This window comes from Macaca nemestrina, chromosome X, assembly GCF_043159975.1.
Source record: "Macaca nemestrina isolate mMacNem1 chromosome X, mMacNem.hap1, whole genome shotgun sequence".
In the NCBI taxonomy this organism is placed as follows: Eukaryota; Metazoa; Chordata; class Mammalia; order Primates; family Cercopithecidae; genus Macaca; species Macaca nemestrina.
In genome coordinates, this window is record NC_092145.1 from 120223297 (window position 1) to 120229296 (window position 6000).

Consider the following 6000-nt stretch of genomic DNA (forward strand, 5'->3'; position numbering starts at 1 on the left):
AATAGAGAAGTTTGCCAAGAGTTTTATCTATAAATGAATGTTACTTTTATAAAACATTTCTTCTGGCCGGGCGCAGTAGCTCACGCCTGTAATCTCAGCACTTTGAGAGGTGGAGGCAGGCGGATCACAAGGTCAGGAGTTCGAGACCAGCCCGGCCAATATGGTGAAACCCCATCTCCACTAAAAATACAAAAATTAGCCGGGCATGGTGGCGCACGCCTGTAGTCCCAGCTACTCGGGAGGCTGAGGCAGAAGACTTGCTTGAACCTGGGAGGCGGAGGTTGCAGTGAGCTGAGATCACGCCACTGCACTCCAGCCTGGGCGACAGAGCGAGACTCCGTCTCAAAAAATAAAATAAAATAAAATAAAATAAAATAAACATACACCAAAAAAACACACATTTTTTCTGCATATATAAAGAGGATCGTATGATATTTCTTGCCTTTCCTGTTAATGTGGCAAATTCTGTTGGTTGATTTTCTACTATCAAAATAACTGCATTTCTGAAAAAAATCTTATATGGTAAAAGTATATTATCTTTTTATTTTCCCCCATGTTCTATTGTTGGGTTCTGTCTGCTAATCATTTGTTAGTATAGTTTGTATCTATGTTCTTGAGAAAGATAGGCCCATAATTTTTCTTATTCATAATGCTCTTGTTGTGTTTCCTTATCTAGGTAATGTGGGCTTTACCAGAGGAGTGCAGGAGTGGTCCCTCATTTTTACTGTCTGGAAGAGTTTTTTAATATTGGTGTTATTTTAACCTCTAAATGTTTGGTAGAATTCTTGGGGGAAATTATCTAGAACTAGAGTTTCTATGGTGTGATGGGTGACGCAGTGGGAGAGATGCGGGGGAGTTTTAAAAGATTCAGTTTATTCAGTATTTCTAGAACTATTCAGATTTTCTATTTCTTCTTGCATCTTTTTAAAAATTTTTGTGGAGAGGGGGCCTCGCTATGTTGCCTAGGTTGGTCTTGAACTCCTGGGCTCAAGCAATCTGACCACCTCAGCCTCCCAAAGTGCTGGGATTATAAATGTGAGCCACCATGCCTGGCCACATCTTTTTGATATGTTTTATTTTTCTAAAAATCTGCTCATCTCATCTAATTTTTAAAATTTATTGCAATAAAACTGATCAAAATATTATTTTAGTATCTTTGTCATATCTGAAGGATCTATAGTGATACCTTTTTTAAAATTCCTGACACTAATAACTGCCTTCTCTCATTTTTTTCTCTATCAGCGTTGACATGGATTTATCAATTTCATCAGTCTTTTTAGAAAACCAACTTTTGATTTTGTTGAACTTCTCTATTACATCTTTGTTTTTTATTTCGTGATTTCTACTCTTTCATTCCTTCTACTTCCTTTGGTTTAAATTTGCTGTTCTTGCCGGGCACGGTGGCTCATGCCTGTAATCCCAGCACTTTGGGAGGCTGAGGTGGGTGGATCACGAGGTCAGGAGATTGAGACCATCCTGGCTGACACGGTGAAACCTCGTCTCTACTAAAAATACAAAAGATCAGCCAGGGGTGGTGGCAGTCGCCTGTAGTCCCAGCTACTCGGGAGGCTGAGGCAGGAGAATGACATGAACCCAGGAGGCAGAGCTTGCAGTGAGCCAAGATCACGCCACTGCACCCCAGCTTGGGGGACAGAGCGAGACTCCGTCTCAAAAAAAAAAAAAAAAAAAAAATTGCTGTTCTTTTTCTAGTTTCTTGATATGGATGCTTAGCTCATTAATTTTCAGACTTTCTCCTTTTTCTAATACATACATTTAAGGGTATAAATTTTTTAATGAATGCTGCTTTATCTGTGTTCCACAAGTTTTGGTATATAGCATTTTCATTGTCATTCAGTTCAAAATACTGTCTTATTTTCACTATTCACAATAGCGAAGACATGGAATTGGCCTAGGTGCCCATCAATGGTGGATTGGATAAATAAAATATGGTACATATACACCATGGAATACTACACAGCCACGAAAAAAAGAATAAAATCAATGTCCTTTGCAGCAACATGGATGCAGCTGGAGGTCATAATAACAGGAACAGAATATCAAATACTGCATGTTTTGACTTATAAGATGGGAACAATAGACACTGTGGACTACTAGGGGGAAGATGGGGATGTGGGTGTGGGTTGAAAAACTACCTATTTGGTACTATGCTTACTACCTGAGTGAGGGAACCTGTACCCCAAACCTCAGCCCCATGCAATATACCCACATAACAAACCTGCACATGTGCCCCCTGAATGTAAAATAAAAGTTGAAATTGTTATTATTATTGGTTATTTTTAAATCCAAACACAAAGAGACTTTTACATTATCTTTTTAGCATTGATTTCTGACTTATTGGCATTGAGGTAGAGAACATGCACCATTTTTTGAAATTTGTTGAAACTTGCTTTATGGCCCAATCTACAGTTAATCTTTTGTAACTATCTTATAGGAATTGATAAAGAAGCTATTTTCTATACTTGTTGGCTACATTATTCTTTATGCCTATTAGGTCATGTTTGTTAGTTGAGTTGTACAAATGTTCTGTATCCTTACTGATACCTTTGTCTGTCTGTACTATCAGTTGCGGAGCAAGGTTTGTCAAAATCTCCCCTATGGTCTGGGTATGGCAGTTCATACCTATCATCCCAGCGTTTTGGGAGGCTAATGGGGGAGGATGGTTTGATGCCAGGAATTCGAGGTTACAGTGAGCTATTATCACACCACTACACTCCAGCCTGAGTGACAGGGTGAGACCCTGTCTGTTAAATAAATAAATAAATAAACCAACACATAAATAAGTAAAATCTCTACCATGATCAAGGATTGGGTTTTCCCTTTGTAATTAAATTTTTGCTTTATTTTGGGGCCTTCTTATTAGAGGCATACACATTTAGAACTGGTATATCTTCTTGGTGAATCAAACATTTTTAAATCATGATAACATCTTCTTTATCTGTAGTAATGCTTTTGTCCATAATGCTCATTTTTGTCTGAAAATATAGCCACATCAGCTTCCTTTCTTTCTTTTGGTGTATTCCTTGTATACATATCTAACCAGTTACTTTACATGTAATATAATTACAATAATTTTAAGCTAATCATCTTGATGAATGCTTGCTATTTGTCATGCTATCATTTGGATCAATTTAGTAGTTTTCAATATTATTTCATTTATTAGTATTTTTAAGGAGGCTGTATGGCTTTTATTCTTAGCACTTAATTAGTGATATCACCTTCAATTTTCGTTATTTTTTCCAATGCATTGGTTGCTTCCAGAAACATCCCTCTAATTCCATAATCTTTTGTTCAATGTGTTTTTTAAAAATTATTATCAATATTATTTTTGATTGACAAATCATAATTATCTACATTTATGGGGTACAATGTGATGTGTTGAAATGTGAATACAATGTGGCCTGATTAAATCAAGCAAATTAACATATTCATCGCCTCAATTAGCTATCTCTTTTATAATTAGACATTTGAAATGTACTGTCTTAGTATTATATATTTCAAACATTCAATAGTCTTTATAATTACTATTTCCCCTGGACCCCTTAAATGCCTGAGACATTGCACCAGGCCAGTGAATTTCTTTCCACCAGTATCCCATGCCAGTTGCATTAAAAGAGACCCTTATCTACTGTAGACAGTGGACAGAAAAAGCTGAGAGTCAGGCCTAGGAGTTAATTATAAGAGCAGCAGTGCTCCAGAGAAAGTGAAATTTTCAACTCCAGTGAGTCCGCTGTACCAAGATCAGGGCCCTGATTGGGAAGGAGTGGGGCCTTGAGATATGGAACATGGACATCTGGATCAATGCTATCAAAAAAATCTTAACTCACCATATACCCCAAATCCTCTGGGCCTGCAGAAGTGGCCCACTCCACCTTGTTTAAGGCTAGTGCCTAGCAAAAATGGTGGAATAAGAAATGCCAAAAGTTCATCCCTCCATAAATGCAATGAAAAAACGGGCAAAAGTGGTCAGAATCAACTTTTTCAGAACCCTGGAAATTAACCCAAAGCTTGCAGCAACCAGGATACTACTTAAGAAAAACGGACTGAACCTCAGTAGGAATGATGAGCTCTGTGGCATTTTAACTTACTCTGAAAACATTTACAGTTAATTGTGTTAGTCACTGCTATCTGAGGCAATGGATAATAGTTGGGACAGGCAATAGACCAAAAATCTCGGGAGAAAAATCTGAATAATGAGGTGATTTGGGAATAAGAGCTTTGAAAAGTTCTGGCATGTTCCTGGGAATCCAAAAGGCCGCATGCATGCCCAGGACTATGGGCAGGCTCAGAAAAGACCTGAGAAGACCCTAAGTTCCCACCTCTGGTTGCCCTTCAGGCTCCATACATCAGGAAGTGAAGGCTAAGGCAGAGTTTTAAACTGCCTGGCTGAGTGTTGAAGGTGTGCCCCAACACACAAACAGACAGAAATTCAAGGAAATCTCTACAATTTTTAGCTGCCACTAAGCAAATGGAACAGAGGAAAAAGAAATTATTCTTTAAAAGAACTAATTTAAATAATTGATTTTTATAATGAAAGAGAAATTAAGACATTCCCAGAGAAACAAAAACTGAGGGAGTTTGTCACTAGCACAGCTACCCTATGAGAAATGCTAAAGGGAGTCCTTCAGGCTGAAATGAAAGGACACTGGACAGTAACTCAAACCCACATAAAGAAATAAAAAGCACCAGTAAAGGTAAGTACATAGACAAATATAGAAGTGTGTATTGGCCAGGCATGGTAGCTCACACCTCTAATCCCAGCATTTTGGGAGGCCGAGGTGGGTGGATCACCTAAGGTCAGGAGTTCAAGACCAGCCTTGTCTACACAGTGAAACCCCGTCTCTACTAAAAATACAAAAATTAGCTGGGCATGGTGGCAGGTGTCTGTAATCCCAGTTATTCAGGAGGCTGAGGCAGGAGAATTGCTTGAACCCAGAAGACGGAGGTTGCAGTGAGCCAAGATTACACCACTGCATTCCAGCCTGGGTGACAGAGTGAGACTCTGTCTAAAAAAATAAGTAAATAATAATAAAGTTTGTATTTAAGTATTTTTGGTTTGTAGCTCCTTGTTTCCTATCTTATTTAAAAGACATCTATAAGAAACAATAATTATAAATCTATGTTAATGGGCACATAATGTATAAACATACAATTGTGACAATAACAACATGGGAAGGGGGACAGAGCTATATAGAAGAGCAATTTTGTATACTATTGAAATTAAGGCCAGGCATAGTGGCTCATGCCTATGGTCTCAGCACTTTGGGAGGCTGAGGTAAGAGGATCACTTGAGCCCAGGAGTTCAGGACTAACCTAGGCAATATAGTGAGACTCAGTTTCTACAAAAAGTTTTAAAATTAGCCAGACATGGTGGCATGTGCCTGTAGTTCCACCTACTTGGGAGGCTGAAGCAGGAGGATCACTTGAGCCCAGGAGTTAGAGGCTGCAGTGAGCTATGATTATGCCACTGCACCCTCACTGCACTGGGTGAAGAGTAAGACCCTGTCTCTGAAGAAAAGAAAAAGAAAAGAAATTAAGTTGGCATCGATCTGAACTGGGTTGTTGTAAATGTAAGATGTTAATTGCAATCTCCAGGGCAACCACTAAGAAAATAACCCAAAAATGTATAGTAAAAAGAAATGGCAGGAGAACTTAAGTGTTACACTAGAAAATATCCAATTGATATGAAAGAAAGCAGTAATGGAGGAATTGAGGAACAAAAAAAAGTAAGACATACAGGGAATGAATAACAAAATAGCAGAAGTGAGTCCTTCCTTACCAGTAATCACGTTAAGTGTAAATAGATGTGATTTCCCAATTAAAAGTCAGAGATTAGCAGAATGGATAAAATACATGACCCAACTATATGCTATCTACAAGAGATTTACTTTAGATTCAGAAATGCAAATAGACTGAAAGTAAACGAATGAAAAAAATATATTTCTTGCAAACAGTAACCGAAAAGAGAGCTGGAGTGACTAT